The sequence below is a fragment of the Miniopterus schreibersii genome, assembly GCF_964146895.1.
Source record: "Miniopterus schreibersii genome assembly, chromosome: 5".
Lineage (NCBI taxonomy): Eukaryota > Metazoa > Chordata > Mammalia > Chiroptera > Miniopteridae > Miniopterus > Miniopterus schreibersii.
This window is the reverse complement of record NC_138106.1, coordinates 55146458-55172667: the sequence shown is the minus strand read 5'-3', so window position 1 is coordinate 55172667 and position 26210 is coordinate 55146458. Positions and strand designations below refer to the sequence as shown.

The 26210-nt window shown below is 47.2% G+C and overlaps 1 protein-coding gene across 3 annotated transcripts in view; it reads left to right on the top strand.

Annotated features, from left to right (window-relative positions):
• GTPBP8 (GTP binding protein 8) overlaps positions 1 to 26210 on the top strand; it is a 202298-nt gene that overhangs the window by 172780 nt on the left and 3308 nt on the right. The window contains exon 6 of one of the 3 annotated variants that reach the window (XR_013998903.1): positions 25 to 115. The gene's annotated coding sequence lies outside the window, so the exon portion shown is untranslated. Of the gene's footprint in view, positions 1 to 24; positions 116 to 26210 lie in introns of those variants that run through there. The other 2 variants (XR_013998904.1, XR_013998905.1) reach the window with 2 other exon arrangements.

The following is a 26210-nucleotide window of genomic DNA, read 5'->3' as shown; positions in this document are numbered from 1 at the left end:
TGAGACACTTCTCTTTTCCCTCAGCCCCAGCACAAGCTTCCTGGACCCATGACCCATGAAGTCTCGTCGGCACTCACACCGTCTGAGGGGAGCAGCAGTGGAGTAGAAGGGGCAGGTGAGGGTTTCTGCCCGCAGCCTAGCATCTCTGGCCTGCTGGGCCAGTCATTTTTCCTGTTTTGTGTTGCCACTTGTACAGAGAATGTGTCTCATCATTTTTTATTGGGAGGGTCCAACCTGCATGGAACTCGACTAAGCCTGCTGGTTCTAGTTTGGCTCAGATACATTTTAGGCAGAGACTGTGGTGGCCTTCCTTCCCTGGGGTGGCCATGTGAACCCCCCCTTTCCCTGAGGCAAACTGCTGGACAGGTTGGATGCAAACCATTTACTATGGGATTTGGAGTCTAAGATGGCTGTGGAAAAGTCCTGCTTAGGTTTGGGTGAGGAAAGCCCTGTGTTTATGTCTCCGTCAGTGGTATTACAGCGAATGCCTTGTGATCCGATGTCCCGGGCAGTGTTTATCTCACAAAACCCACAGGGATTCTGTGTCGTTCCATCCTCTGAAATAAAGTTAGGAAATAATTTCTCTTTTCCTAATGGTGAATTTGGCCTTATCTTCAAAGACGGCCTTTGATGTTCGGGACAGGATTATTGGGCAGCAAGAGGAAATCATAAGAGAAAGATCAGAGCCGGTAACACACAGTCAACTTAACGTGGTTGCCAGAGAAAACGCTGAAGAAAGTCTCAGCTAGTCCTCCTGGGCAGTAGCAGGAAAATATACAATATGGCCAAGGTAAGTCGGATTGAATAAAAAATTACGCAGAAAGAGCTGAGCAGCAGAAAGCATGGCAAAGGAATGTTCGTTCTCCTCTGAGATGAGTTTGGACAGCGCTGGGTGATGAGGCTGATGGTGTGTGTAGACTGGAGCCCTCATCCTCTCCAGAGCTCCTGCCATTCAGATGCCATTACTGAAGGGAAGGGAAATGCAGAGCAGTGCAACCCAAATGCCAGAGTTAAAGCATGTGGACTGGGTCAATCAAGAAAGGCTTCCTGACGGAGGAGAGTCAGCCTCTCAGGCAAAGTCTTACAGACAGGCAGAGATGGGACCGGTGGTACAGAAATGTTGTTTTACGTCTGCCCAAACTATTGTTTATTATTTTTTCCCTGAAAACTTACCTTCCCTCAGCAGATGGTAGGCTGAAGTATTCTTGAGATAAGAGATTTTTAGATTCTTTTAATTTTAGGAAAGTTAAAAAGTAGAATCTCTGCGTCAAATACAGAATCTCAGAAATGGGAGTACTAGACAAGTTTCTAAAGCTCGTTACTGATTAGCCTTCAGGGTGAAAAGAAGCACGTGTCATTTTTTTCCCTTATCCATGTCAGATTTTAGCTGAGAATTCTAGAAACACATGCCTGAATTTGGCTTTTTACCTTTCAATTCCATTTGCCCTTCACTCTACTGTCTGGGGTAGGTTTCCTTGGGTAGGAAATCATTCCCAGAGAAGCAGGTGAGGGGACATTTATTTTAGGGACAAATAAAAGTCACTGGGCTCTGCAGTTGCCCAGGAACCTCCTTGGCTGCTGAGAGGTAAATATCACACAGGACAGGAGTTACAGGTAAGAGGAGGAGAGTGTGTGGAACCGGCTCGCCTCGGAGGGCCCCCCAGGCTGGGCTGGAATTGGGTTCTGGAGGAGAGCCCTCCCCCACCTTCCCTGGCTCTGACAATATTTTTCCAGATTAGTCCCAGCCAAGTGCCTTTACTAGTCTGAACTTACCTAACATTACAATCCCGGCAGGTTTATTAGGTATGGGTAACACTTAATTGGAGAGGAAAATTGGGGGGTTCTGGCTTTATTACTTTTCTGTGAAAGCAGAGGCTGCTCCTAATTATTTCACAAGTCTTCTCCCCCACTCTACTCTCTTTCTGCTCTCTAATGGCTATCCTCCCACAGAGGTGTTACTGTAGGCCGTCCTTTTTATGTACCTGTGCCCACGTGAAGGGGTTTCATAACGCAATCACTCAGCACAGTGCCCTCTTTTGCAAGGGAACCCACATAAAGTGATGGAAATTCACAGCTGTTTACCTCTGTCATTATGAATGGGTGTTTTGTAGTGAACACGTTACATAAAAATCTGCTGTGTTACAGCCGCGTGTTAGATTCTAATGGCTCTTCCAGTGTGCAAGCCTTCGAAGCAGTCACCTGCAGCCCTCCCTCGACACCGCTGGTGGTCTGCCATCGTGAAGGCTGCGTCAGCTCCAGGTGAAAGCCCCACAGTCAGGTGCTTTGGTTTCTGTAGCCCTCTGTTGCAGGGATGGAGGCTGGGAGGCTAGGCCTGGCTTTCGCCTGTCTGGACGGTGGCAGCTTGCCAGCAAGTTTCACTGGGTGGTCTTTGACAATGGGAGAGAGGAGGAGTGAGGGAGCTCGGCTCTCCTGCCCGAAGAGAGCAGCAAGGTTGGCAACCGATCCCCAGTCACTGCAACACCTCAAAGGTCTTGAGTTTGGGTGAAAAGAAAGGAACAGGTTGCTGAAGGCCATATTAGGATGGAGTCAGTTTTTGTTCCTCTGAATCTACACGTGAAGCCTTGCACTTACGTGGCGAACATCTCTCCCAAGAGGTGAGCACACATGTGCAGCAGAGACCCTTCATCATGGGATGGAAGAACGATCGCCCTGTCACTCAGGGAGCCATCTGTGTACCTGGAGGGCAGGCTGTCAGGAATCTCTGCACCACCTGTCTCTGCTATCCTTCCAGTGATGTGGAGAATGATAGCTGCTGTGTAATGAGCACTACTCTGTGCCCAGCTCTGTGCTTAGCACTAAAGGCATTGTCTCTGCAGTCCCCCAGCAGTCCCACGAAGATGGGCATTGTGACCCTATCTGCAGATAAGGGAGCTGAGGCTCAAATTTAATTGTAGTGACTTGTTCTGGTCACACAGCTGGTAAGGGACAGAGCCAAGATTTCATTGCAGGGCTGATGACTTCAAAACTCAGGCTTTGAAGGAAAAATAAATGCCCAGACAACCGCTCCCCCAAAGCAGAGCTCCCTTAGTTTGGGGGAACTATTTCTTCTGCAACAAAAATCTAAGGGGCAGGTGGGGCCCTTTATGAGATTTGCTGTAAGAGACACGAACTGAAACCCAGGGCCATAGCTGGAAGGTTTGACTGGCTCCGCGGTGGCAGCACAGGGAAGCCAGGCTTTGGGGCCCGGCTAGTGTCGGACTTTGCAAGCAGGGCTAAAAGCTGCCTCCAGCTTGGGTCTCATCTCAGAACATGTCTCCTGACTTTTTTTTTTTTACACCCCTGGGACATCGTCTGGATTGGCTGTCTGGATTCTCGGGTTCACCATAGATGCCAGCTGAATCCATTGCTCCTGGTGTCTGCAAGTCTGATCAGGCAGGTCCTCTGTGCCCTGGGTGTGGTGAGGGCAGGAAGGCATGTGGCCCAGCAGAAACCTGCTGGTCAGGAGAAGTGGCAGCTTGCACAGAAAAATACCCCAAGGAAGGAAGTGGCAGCTTTGACAGACAGGTAACTGGCAGGAGATGGGACCTTCCAGGCAGATACTCTTGTTCACGGGCAGTTACCTGCAGAAAAGAGAACAGGCCTCCCCTCCTGGCTGGGAATCGTGGGGATGTGGCTGCGGAGGACATGTAGTTCCCTCAGTTCCTTGGTTTTCTTTAGCCTGAAGCTAGGCTGTTCTGGGTTAAGGCAGGAACACAGGACACCAGGGTTTAAGGTATAACTATAAGACCAGCCAGTTGGGTGACTGAAGAGAAGTCATGGAAACTCTGCTTTTATTTCCCTGTCCTCACAAGCTGCCTCCTCAAGTACTTGTGCGGCAGTGAATTGGCACAGGGGACACTTTGATTCAAAGTGTTTGTTCCTGTGTGCCACCAAAGCCCCAGGCCTCTGGCATCTTTGCCCACCGAGGATGAGTTAGGAGATAGGATGTTCCAGGGAACAGAGGTCAGAGTCTGGGCACAAGGGCTGCATCGCCTCTGTGGTGTGTTTCTCTTTTCTAGGTGAGGAGCCTGGGCTGGAGGCAATGAGACCCTCCACGGTCCCTCAGCTGACTTGCTGTTCCTTCTCTGGTGGGAAGAGGCAATGAAGGGTCTCGGGGTCCTGTGAGAGAGGGGAGAGGAAAAGATCTCAGGGCAGGAGGATCCTGGTTGACATTCTTCCTGAGAGAGGAAGGAACAGTGGGTTCAGGGGCTATGTGGGGGACCCCACCTGAGAGGACTGGAGTCTGAAGGGAGCCTTATTAGGAAAAGGGTGAAGGGTGGAAAAAGATGGTTGTTCCAGGAGGGAGCAGTATTTGTGGGGCCACTTCCAGGTTGGAGATTGTGTGGCATCCTTGTCAAGGGGAGACTTCAGAACCAGACAGGCATGGGTCTGAACCCTGACCTTGCCAATCACTCGGTGTATGTCCCTGGGCTAGTTACCTGAACTAACCTGAGACCCCTGTTTCTTAAGGTTGTTGCAAAGAGGAGGCAAGCTACTGCATATAAAGCGCATGAAATGCATCGTGCGTTCAGTAGAGGGTGGCTGTCATTAGCGAGGGAAAGAAGAGGGAAGAGGGACAGAATGAAAGGAGGGTTGTTGATAGATTGGGCAGCTAGAGGGATGAGTAGGTGGAAGGCCATGCCAACGGAACCTCCACTGGCTCAAAGTCTACAGAGATGAAGGATGGGAAGGTGGGAGAGAGGAGCCCACTGTGGGGCAAGGCCCAGCCTTGGGGGCACCGTAGAGTAGCAGTCCTCAGACCTGGTCACTGCAGAGGACTTTCCATCCAGCCTCTTCCTCTGCTTCTGCCCAGTTCACCATCATTCATTCTGCCAGTTAGGCCACAAACCTGCGAGGCGCCTTTGACTCTCTCTGTTCTTTCACTCATATTCCACTTTAAATTGGCAAATCGTGTTGGCTTTACCTTGAAGATGTATCCAAAGTCCTGCAACTTCTCACCACCCAGTCTTCCATTGACATTTCCTACCTGGACTATAGCAGGAGCTTCCTAAGTGTTCTCTCTGCTTCCAGATCCCCAGACCTCCCTGTCCCATAGTCTATTCATCGAGAAGTCAGTGTCAACTTCCAAGAGAAGCCAGGACTCTCTATGGTGCCCTGTTTCATTCAGAGAAAACTCCAAACACCTAAATGCCCTCAGCGGCACCCCTTCCCCTTCTGCCCTCTTCTCCCCCCACCCTGCCCTCTCCCAAGGCCATGCTGGCCTCCTGGCTGCTCTTCCAACTAGCTGAGCAACCTCCCTTTTCAGGGGCTTGGCACTTGCTTTGCCTTCTGCCTGGAAGGCTCTTTTCCCGGTATCTGCACAGTCCCTCCCTCACTTCATTCAGGCCCCTGACCACCCTTTATTAAATCGCACACCCACCCTCATTCTCTCTCCCTTCCACCTAACATATTCTCCTCATTGTTATCCGCCCAACATGTATCTATTTGTGCATTAGCTTATTGCCTGCTTATCCTTTAGAAGGAAAGATCCATGAGATCAGGGCCTTTGTTTTGTCCCTTGCTTTCTTCCCAGTGCCTAGAACAAAATCTCATGTACTGTATGTGTAATTGGTGCTCAATTTATTTTTTATTTTTATTTTTTTACTAACCCCTTGTGGCTCTCCTGAATCTCAAAAGGGATGTAATGAGTTTCAAACAAAATGAAATCATTACATACAGAATTATGTAAGAAAAATGCATTCTGGATATGTGTCTTTGGGGGTATGTGGGAGAGAGAATCCTAGCAATATTGGAGTATCTGTTCTAGAAAAGCCAGGAAGCAGTGTGCTGGGCCTCAGCAGATGTAACCCAGTTCCTCTCTTCCTCAAAGCTACCAACTTCAGCAACATCCGTCCATGGGGCTGCCAGTTGTTCACCTGGAAGGGGAGTGTAAGAATGGACACTTCTCTGGCCCTTCCGCATCACTCAAGAAGATTGTATTGAATGTCCCAGCACTGTGCTAGGAAATGCAGAGAAGCCCAGCCATCCTCTTACTCCACCAAAAGCATGTAGTCCAGCTGTTCACCTGGGGCTTCCTAAGTGCACCTGGACTATCTGAGGTACTGCCCCTTCCTGTTAGCACAATACCTGGGTTGAATTGGCGCTCTGTTGAATCTGGTTTGGATCCACAAGCCAGGGACAGGAGGAATGTGAGATGAATTTAAGAATAGTCCAGTACCCACATACATGAGGACCTGGTGGGGTGGTGCACCGTGCTAGGCACTTGGCCACACAGATGGTCCCTGCTGTTGGAGGCATGGAGTTACAAGGAGCAGAGTGTTTATATCCACCCTGAGGGGATATCTGACTTCAAATTGCATCTCAGTCATTTCTGACTTGGTTCTAGATTTAGAAGCTGAGGGAAAATAAAAATAGGGATAAAGATCCCAAGAGGTCTCGTGCTGACAACAAACATATTTGAGAAATTGTACTACCACGATCCTCAGATCCAACATCTACAGCACCTCGGGGAGCCGGGGAGTGGCCCAGGCTGCCTCTACCAGGGTTGTTGTTTTTTAATAGCCTTTTTAAAAAAGCAATTTTAGATTTATAGGAAATATTAAGTGAAAATTACAGAGTTGCTTCACACCCCTCACTCCTCACCAGTTTCCCATATTACTAACATGTTGGTGTAGTAAGTTTGTTACGACTGATGAGCCAACATTGACACATTGTTATTAACTAAAGCCTATAGTTTACATTAAAACTGGCTTTTTGCGTTGTACATTCTATGGGCTTTGACAAATGCATAAAGAAACATATTCTGAGACCCACCTGAGCAGAGTCTGCAATGCCGTTGCTTTTTCTTTGTCCACTGAACAGGCCCAGTCCTGGTGCTACTGGAGTTTAGCCCAGGCTGGTAGACTGTCAGGAGCTGCCTGTGTTTTGGTTCCACATCTGGAAGTGTCAGCTGTGCAGACCTTCCTGTTCCATTCCCAAATAGACAGGAGGAGCACACAGGCTGTTTGCCTTCCTCCTCGGTAGTTTGTTTTATTTGCATTGGAGTCGTGGACTAGCAGTGGGGAAGTGAGCTTCCTCGGGCAGCAGCCCTTCTAACACCACATCCCAGCCTCTCAGGTCATTGCTCTCCACCCAGCCCAGGTCCCAGCAGTGTCTGTGCTGAGCCCTGGGAGTGGCTGAGTCCTGGGGCCTGTTTTGTGGTCATTCAGGAGAAAGACCCATCAGGTGCAAAGAGATTGAGGACATTTCCCCTGCCAAGACCCGCTTCTTTCTCCAGCCAGCCTCACAAAGCAGAATTCCTTGAGAGCTTGGTGGCAGGAACTTTAGTACGTAGTGCACTCTGCAGTCATTCTAGACAGGGGGGGCTCTTTGGAGGAGAGGTGATGATGATGGATTTTATAACCGGAGCAGAAGAGGCTCCTCCAACCCCACTCCAACGCCAGACCCCAGTTAGGAGAAAGGAAAGTGCATGTGAATGGGGTCATGTGGTTCATCTGATTGAGCCAGGCTGGGAATTCCCAGGGGCTGAGCAGAGGGGTGTACTAGGTAGAGAGTTCCAACCCTGGGGAGCAGGGCCTGAAGTTTAGACCCCAGTCCCATTGCTTCCTGTTTGAAATAAACACAGAGCTGAGGCCAGCTGGTACCTTCTCACGCAGAAGGACACCAGCCAGGTGTGTCAGAGTTCAGCACGAGGGAGGAAGAAGACTCATCAGCCCCCTCGGGAAGTAGACATTCCATGCTGATGACCCAAATCCACACCACCTCCTCCTCCTTGGCCTGACCTCCCATCTGTGGCCTGACCACCGACACTGAGAGCTTTGGGCTACCACTCAGTGGCTCTACCTAGTTGTCCCCATGTAAGTGGAGACTAGTAGTACCTACCCCAGGTTTGTCACTGAGACTGTGAGCACTAATGCAATGGAGAGTTTAAAGAGCTTTAAACTCTCCAGGGGAGGACACTCTACAGGCCAGCAGTTCTTGCTTTTGTTGTTAATTTTGGAATCAGGGTTAGAGCCTTCCAGCTTCTTGGCTTCCTGGTCTGACTCCAGAGTCTGGGAAGTGGTGATTATTGACCATCAGCGCTTTCAGAAGCTGTAGCCCTCACCTCAGTTTGGGGAAGCAAAGGATAGGGAACAGCTCAACCGTGTGAGTGTGAGCCCTGGGTTCCTCACCAAAACCAGCCTTTACTCCTAAAGCACCTTCTCGCAGTGTGTCCCCAGGAGGTACAGTGGAGTCTTGACAAGGAATCCTGACTGGCTTCCACACATGCCAGGCAGTGTGTGTCTGGGGGCGGCGCCACATTTTTTGAACCAAAAGGTAAATACGTGATCTGACAAATGATTTCTCCTAATTTGTGGTGGGGTCGGGGGATCTGGGGGGTGGGGATAGGATGTCTCAGAAAGGCTTTCATAAATAGCCTTTATATTTATAAAAATATAAATTTAGAAATGTGATGCATTTAAAAAATTGCCTGTAGCACAGGGATGGCATCTGTATAGTGGGGGCCATGCTGATAGGACTCACAGGAAGGCACAGTGGCGGCCTTGCTCTTTGAGGGAGCATCCATGAGTGTTGGCTGAAGGATCTGGTGCAGTCTGGGTCTTTCTCCTGCTTTCTCTCCAGAACAATCTGTAGAAACCAGGATTAGGTTCGGGTTTTACCCACTGCCAGCCTACTCTATTCTCTAGTACAAGCAGGCTCCGCGGCAGTGGAGCAGGGAGGCTTCCAACGCCAAGAAATGAGAAGCAGCATGCCCAGTGAGATGGAGTCCTGGGCAGGCAGAACTGATCTTCCTCACACAGGGAAAAGCACCAGATGCCAGTGCTGACACCAGTGGTCTGGATGGGGAAGCAGTGAGACCTTGTTTCTTCTCATTTCAGCTAAGATGAGGTGTTACCCTCCCTGGGCTGGGGAGGCCCACCTGTCGCCCTTGGGTGAAGAATGCTACCCACTGAAACTCACCATCCCCTGCACCCTGCCTCTCTTCAGTCACCTGAGGTTTCACACTGAGCTGTTTCTGGTTCTCCAAATACCCAGCAGTAAGCCTGCTGAGAGCAGCACTGTGCTTTCCTCTCCAGGCATCTTCAACATAGGCCCAAAGACTGTCCGTAACTACTAAAGAGTGGCCTCTCAGTTGCTCACTCAGCAGATTACTGAGCACTGTGCCTGCTGCCCTCAAGACACTTAGAACCTAGATTCTGAATGTTTCCCAAATCCAAGCAAGAGGGTCATTCCACATTGAATTGCATTACCTACATTCTCTCATTAGCAGAGTGCTGGTTCAGAGTAAGTGCTGGTCATCTTTATTATCATTATGATTATTATTACTTTGGCTTGGATAAGCTGTTAACTTATAATTCTTTCTCAAAAGCACATATTCTTGGAAGATCTGGCTGCTTAAAGAGTTTTGTCCATTATGGTATGTTTGAGAATTTTGTCGGTAGAGAAATGGGCCCAGAGGAAAGGGATGGTCTTTCACCTGGACCTTGATGCCCATGCACTTGGTTGGTTCTGCAGTCAGGGAAAAGCCAGCCAGAGTTGGGACATGTTGTTGGTGAGATATGCTCAGGGTCCTGGTGAGGGCCCATCCTGGACAGAGAAGGCCCATCCTGGACAGAAAAGGCCCATCCTGGACAGGGAGGCCCCATGAAGGAAGCAAGAGGGCATGGGGGACAGCCAGCTGCTCCCATTCACTGAGACAGAGAGCTAGGGAAACAGGGCCCTCAGGCTCTCCTCTGGCTGCGGTCAACAGTCTCCTTTCAGAGGTGGGGCTGCCTCTTTGTCCCAACACTGGGGAGCATTTGAAGATCAAAGAGGTGTACACCTCCCCCCCCCCCCACCAGAACCAGGGCACCCACTGAAACCTGCCTGACAGTGCTGTTTGGCTTAACTAAGGGGACATTGAGTAGGTGGGTGATAGTGGGGGGGGGGGGGGGGTGTTCCTGAAAGTTGGTGCCGGATTAGGAAGGTTCTAGTTATGCTATTGCGAAAAAATTCATTATTATTTGCTTATTTAAAAACTCAAACACACACAAGCAGAAAGAAGAGTATCACACACCCAGTGAACCCGTCACCCAGATTCAACAATTATTAAGGCAAACAAAGGGGTTTTACAATACGACTGTGGTTTCATTACTATGGCCCACGTGCCAGGTGGGACGAGAAGGCCACAAGGCTGCCCTTTCCAAAAGAAGTGTGTGCTCCACTCTTCCTGCCCCTCCTAACAGCGGCACGGAAAGGACAGAATGTAGCCCAGGGCACTCAGGTTTGATCCCGGGCCCCAGGGCTCTGAGACGTCTCTGTGCTATGCCCTACCAGATGCTGAGCCTGCAGAGAAAGCCTAAACTCTTATCTTTGGAGTCCCAGAGCCTCGTACGGCATGTTCCATAGGTGCTTACTGACTTGTAAGGCAAGTGAGTCCATGAGTCAGGATGAGTCCATCTGGGCAGGTTTAAGTAATGTGAGTACTTAGTTTCCCATTTGGGGAGAAAAAGGAGGCAAATGGTGGGACTCAGAGTTGAGTAAGGGGCCATGATATGAACCCTGCAGGATCCTGAGTGGGTGAAGCATTAGGAGTGATCATTCTACATTGCAGGGGCTCCTCAGCAGTGAGGGAGAGCAGGGGAGAGCTGGTGGGAACTGCTGTGTGCCTGGCCCCCAGATTCAGGCATCTGCCTGCCCTGGGTGTGGTGGGACAGGATTCTGAGGACGGAGGCTCTAGCTCCAGACCCGATTTTCTGGGTGGCCACAAGCAGCCTGCGAGCCGCCTGCATCACCAAGGCCCGCGTGTCATTCCAAGTACTGTTTTATTCATTTTGAAGTTGGCAAGGAACATGCCCTCCAAGCATGGGGAATGGAGCCCACTTCCGGCCTCTGCTGTGCTGGCAGCTCGGCTGCCCCGTGCCCCTCTGGGCAGAGGTGGGGGGTTAAATGGGGTGTCCCAGGAACATGAGAGGAGGTGCTGCCAAACGCTTCCCCTTAGATCTGACCCTGTATATAGCCAACAGGGGCCTCAGGCTGGACACGACAGACCCCCAAGGAAGTCTTCAGGCCCTGACTTTCCTGGGACCTGCCCCTCCCACTCCCTGCCTGGTCTTTTTCAGTTTAGACTTCCAGCCCTGTCCTCCCCTCCCATATACGCATGATGTGTGTGTGAGTGTTTTAATTTTTATTCTTGGCAGAAGTTAAGACACAAAATGGATTTGGAAGGAGATGAAACCAGTCTGGGTCTATGTTGGGCAGCGGCAGCTTCATTCCTGGAGTGGGAGGGCCGCAGAGAGGGGAGGGGCTGGTGTGACCCAAATCTCCAAGGTGGGGGTAGGGAGCCATCTCCTCCCCAGTAGGGACCCAACTGAGTATCAACTCCTTAGGAAAACTAGAAGCTGAGCTGTGAACCCTTTGGGATGTCAAAAAGTTGTCCTGGTCCCAGTGATGGCAAAGCCCTCGATGTGATCCGGATGTGGGACCCCCGGATGGCCAACACCTGCTTCACTTCCTGGTGGTCCCTGCGCCCCTGCAGACTGTCTGGCTTTGTTAAGGAAATCACTGATGGCATTGCATGTTTTGATGTGTGAGCCTTAAAATGTGCATATGCTGGGAAAACTAGGCTTCTGCTGACCTCCCAGAAGTTGGTGGCTCTGGTCAGCAGGGGTAACAGGTCCAGGGACCTGTTTGAGTTTCCTTTGCTGCTGTGAGGCTTGTCTTGGCCTCCAAAGTGGGTGCTGTTTGCAGAGGTGGCCTCCTCCTGGGTTTTTATTTTTATGTAAAGAGGAGGAAACAAGGAATCTAAAAGTTCAGAAATATCTGGGGAAATCTCAGAGAAGCTTTGAGAAAATGTTTTATTCCTTAAAATAAATGTGTGAAATGAAAAAAACACACAAAACTTTAAAAATGATAAGAATTTCTTTAAAATAATATAGTTGGGAACATTTTTATGGAAAACTGGGTTCCAATCATGGTATCCAATGCAATCAGGGCTTTTCTCACAGACGTTACTAATCAAAATGACCGCAGATCCACGGCAGAGGCACCCGGTGCTTCCCAACCCTGGCTACACATTACAGTTTCCAGGAAAGAGTTTTAAAAATACTGATACCTGGGCCCCACCTACAGAGGTTCTAACTTAATTTGTCTGTGACACTGCCCAGGCATTGGTGTGTTTTTGTGTCCCCAGATGATTCTTCTATGCAGCCAGAGTTGAGAACAGAAGGAAGATGAGAGAGACCAGATTCAGAAATGGAAGAATTTTATTGTCTTTTATACATGCTGGTGCATATAACTTGGATCCCTACTCAAAGTGCTGCTGCCAACTTTTGGATGGGATTTTGGCACTTGGACCTCAGGACTGGCTCTGGGTGGGGTGAGGAACAGCACATCTTTAGGAGTTGGACACAGAGTGCATTGTGGGACTTGTCAACCCTCCTGAAACATGGTAGCTCAGACTGACTGTTTTTTTCCAAACTTTTTCAGTTCCTTTGTTAGAAAACAGTTCGTTGTGTATCTGCTTGAATCTACCAGGGACACCAAGACCAGCAGACAGGGGAAGCAGGTAGCCCGGGCTTTGAATCCTTTATTTGAGCAAGATGCTTAATCTCTGTAAGCCTCAATTTCTGCATCTGTGAAATGGGGATGATAATACTACCGACTTCATAGAGTTGTTTAGAGGTTAGACAAGACAATACATGTACATTGTCTCACACAGTAACTCAACCGATGGTCCTACAAATTGATTATTTCTTCCAATTCTCAATATTTGCCTTAGTTTCATATTGTGACGAAACCTGGTATGTGACATTCACTAAATCTCATTGACTTAATTGCATTTACAAATAGTTAAATTAGGAAATTAGTAATTTAGCAGGAAAAAAGGCAGTCTTTAAATGTTAATATGCCCAACAGAATAATTTCAGCAAACTAAGTACTTGGTAGATATTTTATACAACTTACTAAACAAAGTAATTTGATTTGTAAAGATTATTAACAGAATATTAAATGTGTTCTCATTTTTTCCAAAACACTTGTCCATATTGTGTATAAGTAACAAAACCCTGGAATTGGAGGAGGTGTTCTTTACAAGCCAAAGGAGTTGACTGTTGGAGACAGACATGGAAATATGTTTAGATGGGATAAGGGGCAGAGTGTGACATACTTTGGCCCGGGGGTTGTTGGGAAATAAGGCCTTCATACCTATGGGAAGTTAAACTAATATTTGGGGATAGCTTTTTTTCAAATTTGCTTTTTTAATTACAAAAGTGATAACATACCCACTCTGAATATTTCTGAAGTGTTTAATATAAAAAGTGCAAGTCCCCTAATTTTCAGAAGTAGCTGACGTTAACATTTAAGCTTCTCTTGATATTTTCCTGTGACAATCCAAATAACTATATACCACATATTTTTATGTAATTTTTTATTTACAAAAATGGGATCATGGTGCTTTACAAATTGCTTTTGGGATATTCTCCAGGAACCTCTTAGGCCAACATTTCCCAAAGTGTATTTGACAAAATTCCCCTCACTAATGGTACTCTGAGAAAAAAGAGCAGTGTGGTCAAATAAGTCCAGGCCTGTGGTCAAGTAAGTCCAGGCCTGTGGTTAAGTGAGTTCAGGCTTCAGTGAATACTCTCTGCCTCTTGGTGATTCACGATGCATAATAGCATATTAAAGGCTCTGAAAAGGCCTGCAGTGAAAAAACCTAATTAACTTTTCTTAACATTGCATTTCCTTAAGTTGTTTTTGCTAGCGTATTTTAACATCCCTTAGACTTTTAGAAGCACTCTTTTAGGCATTCCTCACTCACCTCCTTTCCACCTCCTCCACCTTCTCTATCTGTAACCTTGTGAGGTAGGCAGGGGGAAAAAATCTCATCTATTCACTTAATCAACAAATACTTACTGCATTCCTACTATGGGCCAAGCACTGTGATGTGACAGATGCCGAGGCTACAGTAATGAACAAGATAGCAGGCTCTCTTGCTTTCCTCCAGCACAGTGCTGGTATTAGTCATATACAGGATGGATTGCACCTGGGAAAGACAGAACCTCAGCAGGAGATCCTCTGCAGCTGGTGGAGCCCGGGAGCAGCAGGCTAGAATTATCCCCACCCCTCTGCTCCCGACCCTTCCTCCTCGTGCCTTTCCCATTCCCCACACTTTGCTCCTGCTATAAATAGAGGTGCTGGCAAGCGTCCACGTGTTTGTTTTCTCTGCGTGCGCCAGCCATGCACTAAGGCCACTGCGCTTCGCAAGTCGGGGAGAGCAAACAGGAGTTGGGGGCTTCCAGCGGAAGGCAGGGACTGACAGACGGACTGGAGCATGCTTCGGGTTTCCAAATTGGTATTTATTTTAAGTTTTAGTTGGTTTAAAAGAGCTTTGTAATTGAGAAAGATTGGGGGTGGGTGGAATGTGTATATTTCAGGGTCAGGGAGGTGGTGAAGAAAGTGTGTTTGTATGAGGTCAGATGGGAAAGAAACTAAACTGTCATGATTTTACAGCACACTTACCAGCTGGAGCTGATTGCTGTGAGCACACGTTTTTGTGTGTGTGTGTGCTGCATGTGCTTGTGTCTGTGTCTCAGGGGTAGTGAGGGCAAAGGCCCAGAGCAGGAAGCCTGGAAAGCTTAGGTAGGTGTGTCTGGCCCCTGAGGTATTACCTGTTCTCTAACCTCTTTTGTTGAAACATTAAGGATAAATCTACAACAAGGATCAGACTAATGAAAATACAGTGTGCTCCTAAAAGTAACCCTAAAGGGAGATATTTAAATGTAATGCAGTGCTGTCATTTATTGAGCAGCTACTTTGTACCAGTCATTACTGTAGATGATTTACTCATGTAACCTGTTTTTCTTTCAACATCCCTGTGTGAGATTTTGTTGTCCTGCATCAGAGGGATCTCTTCAAGTTCAGGGTGAGGGTTTCTTGCTTTAAGCAGGAAAGTCTAGGAGAGACACTGTCCCAGTCACAGTGCAGTCAGATACCAGCTAAAGAGTGGTGGCTTCTGGTCTGTCATCTTCAGGAGTTCAGTCATTTTACCCCAAGGCTTAGCTTTTCATTTCAGTGCTTCAGATTTCCTGTCAGCATGTGTGAGCCTGTTAGGGGTTGGGGTGTGTGTGTTGGGGGAGGTGTTGGAGTTGGAGGCAGTTTTGCCCACATTTGATTGAATCAGCCCAGAGCCAGACAGGCCAAGAAGCAGCAGCTGATCTCCATTCATTCTGGGTCACAGAACCTGAGACTGGTTTTGAGTCATACAGAGAGTGTGGTTATGGACCTGGTGCCATTGGTAGCTTAATCATCATGAGTAAGGGGCATAGAAAATGACGGCAGGTGACAGTTTAGTTGGAATTGGTGGTCAATTATGTTACCTGATAGAGTAAGTCAAAGTAAGTCTTTTAACCCCTAAAGCATCCTAAATGCCCAGCTTATACTAAGAAAAAGCTCCCTCCTTGACTATCTGACTACAGTTCTCTCTCTTCTCTGCCATGACCTTTCACCTTTGTGTCTCAGGTCGTTATTTGTTCACTCAACAGGTGTTTGCTGAATTACCTAGAACTGTGTTAGGTGACGATGCCCTTGTGAATACTTATGAATACTTGTGAATACGATCATTGCCATTCCTGATCCCTAAAACCCTTGGCCTAGCAGTTAGGCCAACTGGAAATAGTGTGACAGTGCTTCCCTGGGGGAAGTGTATGACTCTAGGTGGACAAGAGCTGGGCCCTAACCCCCGTCTCACAGACAGCAGGTGCTGGGACCTGCTCGTTGAGCAGAGCTTCTCTTCCCGGTGCCTGCTTCTCTTCACATCCCCCTTCCCCACCCACCTCGTGCTTGGATACTCCAGTAGGGAAGACCCGTGTCCTGCCTGCCTTCTCCCCTGAATGAGAACCCAAGCCAGGTCCCAGGGGGAGATCAGAATGGAGCTGGCAGACACATTACCTTCCACTCAAGTTCTGCTTTCAGTGGGAGCACCTTGGCGTCCATCAGATCCAAACTTCAAGGACCAAATAGAGTTAGACTGCGAAATGATTTTGGAGGTTGGTCTTCACAGCTTAGCAAACATTCATTGAGAATCTACTGTGTGTCCAGGAGAGAATAGTTACTATATAGTGAGAAGTGACAGTGACAAAACTGAGGCCTAAGAGGTCCTCATAGGCTCCTGTTAGCTCCTGCCTTTTTCCTGCTTTAACTGATGTACTTTGATGAATCTTCCAGGATTCTGCTAGGAAGGAACATGAGTGATACAAAGGGGAATCCTTTTAGGACTATGAAAGGCTATGTTGGAGAACTGACCCGTGCCGAGCTGTGTGAGTGTGCCCCTGTGAGTGTGCTCAAGTGTGTGACTCATTTCTTCTGTCTTTCCTCTAATGCCTTTGCCCATGGTCTGGTTCCTTGCCTGTACTTGGTAAAATCTGCAGTTTATCTTTGACTTTGATCTTTTCTCGAGGCCATGATGCATTTTAATTTAGGTACAATGTTGACTAGGTTCCAAGTTCTTCAAGGATGGGAAACTGCCTAATTTTTCTCTGCATCCCAGCCACCCTCTGTACAGTGCATGGATGGTCTGGGGAAAATGCTTCTCCTTTGGTTGTGTATGTTACATACCGAGATCCTTGCTACCTGGGACAATACATCTGCTCCTGCTTTCAGTGGACTCTGTCAGGTGGTCATTGTCCATCCTTCTTCCCCTGAGCCTACTTATGATAGTCAGGTTTGTGTTTACAAATGGATCACTTGTCAAATGGAATCCATTTTCCTTTGTCCTAAGAGATAGGCCCATAAGCTGTTGCGATCTGCCTTAAGTGTGTGCAGATCCTGGGTCAGGTTTGTTTCTGTACCTTATTTGTGCTGTTTACTTGGCTCTAATTAATTCCTTTTACATTGGATTTTTAAAAAAATGCTTAATTGGTATTTTCAGAGAGAGAGGAAGGGGAAGGGATAGAGAGATAGAACAATAGTTGAGAAACATCATAGATTGGCTGCCTCTTGCATGCCCCCTACTAGAGATCGAGCCCAAAACCTGGGAATGTGTCCTGACTAGGAATTGAACTGTGACCTCTTGGTTCCTGGGTTGGTGCTCAACCACTGAGCCACACCAGCCGGGCTACATTGGATCTTCTGTTAACTGGGAGCACCAGAGCGCTTGGCAGTGGGTGCTCCTTTCCTCTGCAGTCACTATGTTACCATTTTACTTCATTGTTTACTTGCATGGATGCAGCCCTGGCCATAGGCTGTAATTAGAAATAGGTAGGTGGAAGAGAGCAGGTGGATTTGAGGCGGCTTTGGGCACTCACTGATGAAGTTGAGGTGAGCTCCTTTCCGGGGCTGGGAGTAGGGCTCAGAGAGGGATTAGGAGTATGTTTTCCTTTCTATGAACACTTCTCCATAACTTCTCTTCCCAAATGACCTACTGTTTGATGGAGACCTTTCCCTTTTCTCTCCGAACAAGTAGAGACACAATGGAGAAATTATGATTGTTATCATCAAGAGAGTGTGGAGAAGGCATAAATGGGGTGGGGGTTGGTGGTGGGGAGAGGTTATTAGCTTAAGTGATATAAATGTTTACTAGTGTTAGGTGGAATTTGAGAGGATAGGAACTGAGTCTTGCCACAAACTTGGGAACACAGCAGCGCTCTCCAGAGACCTGTCCCACAGGGCCATTGTGAGGGTCTGTAAAACACTATATAGACTGTAGTTTTTAACTGCTTTTTTTCTAAAAGAATATTTCTTGAACTTTTGATGCATGTGTGTAGGGCAACAAAACCAGGCCATTGCTTAATTTTGTACAGTTTATAAGGAACAGTGAGCAGAGGGATGGTATCACATGTATCTGGAGTTGTTAAAATGCAACATGTCTTTGTCTTAAGGGACTTTAATTAAAATCCCACCAGGTGGCAATGCCCCTATATGAAATTAGACCTCAGGTGAACGGCTCTTAGTCAAGTTCCATGACACCTGTTTCCCCAAATTACTGCATCATCGCTATGTGCCAGGCTGTTTTCACACGTAATCACATTAACTCTTTTAAGCAACTCTGCAAAACAGGTGTTATCATTCTCGTTTTACAGAGAGTAAACTGAGACTCAGATTCAGTAACTTACCCACAGCCACCTTCTACCACACGTGGAAGTGGAAGAGCTCACGTCCAAACCCAAGGCTTGTGGTTTTTAGTACCCAATCCTGCTGAGTTCCAACATTGTCACTTAGTAGAGATCTGTGTATACCAAAAACTTGAAATGTATCCCCAAATCCTTATGCGATAAAGCATCAAGAAGGATTTTGATAGCTCTTTCTCCATCTGTAAAGTGGGGATAGTAACACTCCCTGGGCTGTGAAGATGAAAAGTGACCATGTGTATGAAGTCCCTGTGCTGGGCATGGCACACAGGGGCAGCTCCGCATATTTAGTTGCCTTTTCAACATCTTTGCTCTCATCCCTCCTACCCTCCCCCCTGCACTCTCTTCAGGCCTGAACCCATCTCTTTCTCACTGAGCAGCTTTCTTATTTCCCCTCCTCCCGCCCCTGTCCACCTGCCTCCTCCTACCCTGGTCTCAAGCTCGGGTCCATGCTGGCTAGATGACACCTAATCATAGTATAGTCCTAGATTAGATTGACCGCAGTCCAGTGGCTGGCAGGAAGCTCCAGGTCTCAAGCTTAGTTGGGTGTTTGTTTTGGGAGAAGATATAACAAGGAAAACAAAGAAGGTCCTTGAATGAAACCCCAATCCATAGGAGCACCTGCAGGGACACTGGACTGCAGCCCGGTTACCAAGAACCTGGACGGTTGTGCGAAGGAGCCTGAACTTTATTTAATCATACTCAGTTGAGGAGTAATTGAGGGTGAGTCTGTTAGCTTATTTGCTTATTTGTTTTTAACCGACCTCAAAAGGAGGAAAAATCACTCATAATTCTTTCACATATTCAAATCCATTGCTTTTGTTCATTTCATATTCCTTACTGGGTCTCACTCAACTGCTTACCTGCTTTTTACAAAATGAGATCTATGTTTTTTCCTTAATATCGTTTAAACATTTTTCATGTTGCTGCTTGATCTTTATAATTATCATTTTTAATGGCTGCCTAATGGTTCAATTATTATGCCATAATTTACTTAAAGAAGTGTGGTAGAGTGAAAAGACTGGGAGTTTAAAGTCAAGTGGACCTGGTTCAAATCCTGACTCTGATTTACCGTCTGAGTGATCTTGAACAAAACGTCACTCTGAGCATTAATTTTCTCATTTATAAAATGGGTTGATCACACACGCCTACCTTACAGGGCCATTGTGAGAATTACCTCAAATTAGATGAGTTGTGGATTATGCCCTGTGGAAGGCTCTTGCTCAATGAATGGTAGCTGCCCATTTATAATCTTTAGTGTTTGGTTGAGTTTGATATTCTAGAAAGAAGGTAGGTAGCAATGTGGAGGCTGAGTAGATGGGGAGAGGAGAGAGTCAGGGAACCAGTTTGAAGGCACTAGACCTGCGCTGTCCAGTACCACAGCTGCGAGCACCTGAAATGTGGCTGCTCTGAACTGGGATGTGTAGTAAATATAAAATAAACAATACATTTAGAAGACTTAGTATAAAACAAAATATAGGACACCTCATTAACAATTTTTATATTGATTACATTGTTGAAATGATAATATTTTAGATGTATTGTGTTAAAAGATATTAACATTATTTTCTCTTGTGCTTTAAATGTGGCTACTAGAAAATTTTAAATTATATATGTAATTTGCATTGTATTTCTATTGCATTGCGTTTCTCTGGCTGCTGACACCAGAGTCAGCAGCCACATGACTGATCCGATCCTAAGGTGGGGAGTCGGGGAAACCAGGAGACAGGGTTGAATCCCAGTGTGGGCAGCTGAGTGGGAGGTGAGTGTCAACTTGGTTTTAGGGAAGATGAGAGTAAATTGGTTATAGTATATGTTTTTATAGGCAGGTCATTAGTGGGTATTCTCTGAGCAGTGAAATGAAAGGTAGGCAGTTGGTCTAGACCAGATTATCTGTCCCTGCTTCAAGTGTTGGCCCTCCTGACTCTCACCACATCACGCACATCGGAGGTGAGATAACTGACCAGAGTGCTCGCCGCGGGGAAGGCCGGGAAGAGCCTGGCTGCTCTGCTCCAGGCAGTGGAGCACCAGGTGTTCCCACCGGCTCCTGTGTGGGGCACTCCTCTCTAACACATGCAACATGCTGGGGTCAAAACAGTGGGAACAGTCTACAAAGAAAAAAAGAAGTTGGAGGGGGAGGCGTCTTCTGCAGGGAGGGTAGGTGCTGCCAGCCCTGTGAGACCCTGCTCACTTGTATGTAGTCCTCTACTCTGGCTTGGAGTTCTCAGGGAGGAGGCATTGCTGCTTTTACGGGTCCCTGAGGGATGTAAATGGAGATGGTGCTGAGGCAGGTTTCTGGGTGGCCTTTCAGATTACCAAATGGTATTTAGGTTTCAGAGCCAGGAATCAAATTGTGCCTGGCTCCTGAGAATCCACTGTACTACCTCCTGTAGGACTGGTTGAGTATAGGGCCTTAAACTCAAGATAACTTTCATATGCTCTCCTACAGTTGGTTCCCCCTGGGTTGGGCTTAGGAAATCACAGATTTATGATGCATCCCAGTGAGGTAAAAGCGAGGAAAGTGGAATATATCATGTTTGGAAGGCAAAATACAAGTTACAGCAAGCACCAGTATCTGCCTTGGTTTGAGCAGTTCTATCTGACCACAGGACAGGTGGATAACAGAAGGCCTCTGTAACAGACACTGGCGTCGCTAAGGCAGGGGTACTCTCTTTTTGCTAACGTCACTTCCACCCATTTGATCCCTAATGGTAGTTGTCAGTTGGGTAGAGTTTTAAGCTCCTGGTCAGCGGTAGTAAAACTATAGGAACATGTATATGATTTGTTCATTCCAAAACCATTACTTGAGCTCTTCCTATGTACTAGACACCATGGGGTTAAAATTTCAGCTGTGGTAGAATATATGAAAGTTTTTGTAGCTTTGCTTTTCTATCTTGTTCTTAAATTTGTGATTTTTAGCCACAGAACGAATAGCTTTGTTTCACAACTTAGGAAACTGATTCTTTATTCTTTGAGGAATTCTTTAGTATCTCGGTTACCAGTTTTACTTTTTCTGAGGAGTTGGGAGAAATGTGCTTCATTCCCTTCCCACATATTCTGCTCTCTTCCCCTTTTGAGCCCTGGGAAAAGGTCACCTCTGACCTCAGGGAACCCCAAGTCTCACTTCAGGTAGATGTACTCATGAGGAGGCTTCGTCCACTAGGCAGCCCACTCTCAATGCAAAGAGGCCCCTATGCCCTTAGTTTAGCCGAGACAGACCACAGCTGTCCCATCTTTTCAGCTCCAGGTCAGCCAGGGGAGGAAAGGGCCCAACCTGGCGGGCTGGTGCAGTCTTCTGCCCCTCCAGGCATTTATTTCTAAAGTGGTTTCATCCCATTTCAACACCTGTGACTTCAGGGCAACTGTAAAGAGCTGGGAATTGGCCATGGGCCTGACACCTGGGGAGGTAGGTGTCCCTGGCTTTTGTGACCTTACACTGACTGGGATTAGAGATGGGTGATATTGGGACACCTGGGCATAGGTGGCTGAATAAACATGAAGGTTTCTGTGCTCCAGGGCCCTGATGTGCCATACCCACCTGCCATACTCTTACACATGTGCACAGTAGAGCCCATGCACACCTGCACACACATAGTGCCATGCGCTCCATCCCGAGCCAGTGTGTTCCCCACTCTGCTCTCCTGGGAGCTCCCCCTTCTTGCCTGTCTCCAGCAGCCTCAACCCCCAGACCAACACGCCATCACCGTCCTCACTCCTAACCCCCCAAATGCAGCTTTTCTGCCAGCCCAGGCCTCTCCAGATTACTGCTCTCTGCAGACCTGGTCCTTTTGAAAGGAAGAAAGAAAGAAAAGGGGAGGAAAACAGAAAGAAAGAGGGAAACAGAAGAATGAAACCGGACCGAAGGGCAGTGGTGCCTGAGCTATCTCACTGCATTACAATGAATATGGACTCTATTAAGCTCCGTTCTGCCTGTTAGTGTTTCCCGGGGCAACACAGCCCCCATATGGCAAGCATGCAGCAGATTAGGGCAGGCCCCTGGGCCTCATTGAAGGCCAGAGGCTTGACTGGCAGTTGAACCCCCTTCCCACCTCCCCCTACTCCTCACACTTGACACTGCCTGTGTTTATCTAAAGCAAGGAGGGGGGGCCATTTGGAAGGTTTTTGTCCGTCTCTAAGAGAAGGGGAGAGGAGGCTAGAGGCTGGGTGGGGAGAGGGAAGCTGAGCTGGGAAGGTGGTGGAGGTGGGTGGAAAGGGGACAGGCAGTGAGGAAGGCTTCATAAATATTCAAGAGGAGTGGTGAATGGAGAGAGAAATAAAGCAGATGGAATTCGTGTTAAAGAACAGCACAATCACTCTGTTTTGAGCCCTCCAAAAACAAAAACAAAAAAGAAAAGGGAATGGCCTTCTAGGAGAGTAGGAGCTGCGTTTATCCAATTAGCAGGGTTGTCAAATTGAATTTATATGGAATAGGGGTGGGGGATTGAGAAGGGGTGTAGAAGAAAGGAAGTGGTTTTTCCCTTTTTTTTTTTTTCCAGTTTAGCAATAAAGATTTGTGTCTCTCCCCCCCCCCCCCAGTAGATTTTTTTAAAAATCTCTTTAAGAAATGAAGCTACTTTCAGGAAGGGGTATGTGTGACAAAGAAGTGGGACTCCCCAGTAACTTCTTCCCCAAGTGGTGGTGGTGGGGAAGATTAGATTTGTCTGAGCGCAGACTTTCCTTTACTCAGAGGCAGAGGGGACCTCTCTCTGGGGGGGATCCTCTCCAGATGCAAGATGCTGTGTCCAGGCCCCTCCTCTCCCCTTGCCTGGAGGGCGAGGGGCCCCACCTGCCTGAGTGGAAATAGGCTCTGTCCATGTTTGTCAGCAGCCTGTCAGCAGTACTGGGTTCAGTGAAAATGAGAAGCCCAGGTTTTGCTAATCTTCCTCCGATGTCGCCTTGATTATATACTCCCCTCTCAGAAACCGTCAGTAGTTCCCATCTGTCTACAGTGTTCGTTTCAAGCTCCTTTTCCGAGTCTTCCACGGCTTGACCCGACCTCATAGTCCCACCTTCCCTCCTTTCTAGAACAGTCTCCCAAGTGGGGTGCAAGCTCCTGAAGGGGAAATACAAGAAGTTCCATTGGGACAGTGGGGAAAAAATACTAGAGACTCCCTTAATGTTTACTTCTATCTAAAAGAAGAATAGGAAAGAAATGAAGATTTCCTGACATTTAGTACCAGGATTGACAGTGGCACCTTCAGCCCGTGTCGGGCAGCGACGTGTCACAACAGTACCAGGAGACCCCCACCGCGTGGAGGGCCTGCAGTGGGGCCCTCACTGCTCCTTCATTCCCTCCTCACTCTTCCTGTTCTGTTAACTGGGTTTACTGGTTATATTATTTAGTTTTAACTAAACTAACTCTCACGAAAGGACAAGTGGCTTAAAGAGATTGCTACAAAGAAGCTGAGTTGTAGAGCACGCTGATAATCCGAGCGCATGCAAACAGGAGAGACCGGCAGAGCTGACCCTTTTAAACAAGCCATGTAAGGAAATAAAGACAGTGGTGATGGCATCACATCTGATGAGAAGTCACCAAGATAATTAGCATCCACGCAGACTATTTGAAAGAGATTACACCCATGTTATTAGTGATGAGCCTAGTCCTAGATAGGCATGCAGTGTTAGCTTAATGATATTACAAAACAACCATGATTAACAAGTCATTAACATATGGTTTCACTTTTACCTACTCTTTTACATTTTAGTTCAGCAGGACATGCATTTAATTTATAAATAGGTGTATGAGGGATATTTGCCCAGAATATTTTACTCATGGGAGCAAGGTCACAAAAATTTGGAGACTACTTGTTCAAGATAAGGAGCCAAACTGCTTGATGCACCCCCCCCTCCAAACACCTGCGTTCCCTCCAGGTCAGCGTCACCTTCCTGCAGTGCCCTTTGTCGCCTTCCTCCTGCATTATTCCAAAAGGCCAGTTTCAAACTCTCTATCCAGAAATCTTTCCTGATAACTCGAAATCGAAAACGCTCTCCTCCCTCTGCTCTCATTTGCCGTTCCCCGCTTGTGACTGAATTGGTGATCAGCGAAGGTATTAGAGTAAAGATGGTACATGAGTGTAATCCCAAAACTTTAGTGGCTTTGTGCAACAAAGGTCTGTTCTCCTGGCATAGATTGCACTGCCTTCTTCCACCTCGTGGCCGTCCTCCTGAGACTTGTGGCATGTGGCCACGGGGACTGGAGAAGGGAGAAGTGGAAGCAGCTCTCCAGTTCTCTGGCTCTTACCTGCCTTGGTCTGGAAGTGATACGTTCACTTAAACTTCATCGGCGAGCAGTAGTCACATGGCCCTGGGTTAACAGCGGAGGAGGCTGGGAAATGAGCTTATAGGTATCTGCAGAGCACTCACTGACTGACATCCCAAGTTTTGCTTTAAGCTTCTCAGGACTGAATCCACTTTCTGTTACAGGGCCTTGCGTTCTTGTCTTGATATGTCGTATATGGCAGTAATATCTTTTCTTCCCAATAATAATAAAATTAAAGTGCACAGTTTTTAAATAGACGACTCATACACAGAATTTGGATAAGGAATTAGCTAGACGTATGCAGCCTGGCTCGTACTTAACATAAAAGCAGTTGTTCCTCTCCCTTGTTTGACATCAGCGTGGTCTGGGTGGGTGTTCCAGAGACTAGTCTAGAACTGTGCTGTCCAGTGTAAGTGAACATGTCCTGTGTCACTTCTGGGCCAAGGCAGTTAAGAGCTAGAAGAACTAGACCGCGTGGTGACCACTAGCCCTAGGTGGGCACTTAAATTAAAATTAAAAATGCAGTTCCTCAGTCACATTAGCTATAGGTTAAGAATTTAATAGCCGCTAGTGGCTACCTGGGATTTTGGATAACATAAATATAGAACATCTTCATCATCGCAGAAAATTCTGTGAAAGGAGTTTGTGGGAAGAACAGCAAGAGATAGCTCTAGATTAGGGTGTAAATGGTAAAAGAATGACGATGACCACACAGAGAGTTACTGTAACAGATAATGACCCAGGTGACGTTATTTTTATGCATAAGAAAATAAGTTCAGAAACACTATAAATTGAGTCCTAAAAGCAGTCCTCGCAGTTCTGCCCCCAGGGAGGCAGTGTCAGGATAGTAGAAAGAGCACTGGACTAGGAGCCAGGCCCAACTTGTAGCCCTACGCCTCCCTTCTTAATTAGCCGGGAGACCTACAAATCACTCTTTCTTCATTTATAACACGCAATACCCATTAGGCATTATTTTAAGCTATTATTTTATTTTCTCTGAGGGTCCCTTGTAATTAAAAGTATTTCCTTTTAATTAGGTCTGTGGGTACAACTTTTTAACTAAAAATGTCCTCATTTAATTCTTCTCCTAAGTCTACCTAAACTCACATCTTCAGCTCTCTGAGAATTCATTCGTCTCCCCTGTATTTCCCCTAATGCCACTCTCTGTGCAGGAACACCACCCTCTTTCTTGGGGTGGGGGGTGGGGGGTGGGAGGTAGCCAGCACTCAGCCCCATCACTTGGAATCACCGTCTAGGAGGAAATCATGTCTCTGCCTCAAAGGTAGTTGGGAAAGGAGAATTTCCTCTACAGAATTGGGACCGTGCAAAAAATGTAATTTGGGGTTAGAAACGTTTCTTTTCTTATGTAGCTAGCCCCTACCAACCGATGGAAAAAAATTTTGTCAGACCTCTTGCAGCTGAATGTTTTTAAGAAGTCTTTCTATGCTATCTGCTAGATGACACGCTCTCCTCTTAGCTCTTCTTGCCTTTTGGTCATAGTCCATCCAAAGGCTGTTTCGTATTTTAGATCATGGAGGGCTGTGTCTCTGAGAGAGCTGCAGTGGCCCGGGTGACCCGGGGTGACGTGGCTCCTGCGCCGTGGTCATACTCTCGCTCCCTTGAGAGAAGTTGGAGCTGGCCACCTCCTGCCGATGATCAACTCTCAGTTGTTTGTAATTTTCTAGCAAAATAAATACTGAGGCTATAATTTCTCATGCTTGTTCTCAACCTCAGAAATGTATTTTGTTGTTGTTGTTTTTGGAAGGCTTCGAAAATGTCTGCTCAGAGGAGATTATCTCAGTGGGAAAATGTATGCCAGCAGTTAAACTTCTCAGACACGTTTTATGTTTCGTGTCCAAATAACCCCTTAAAAAGCAAGTACCTAT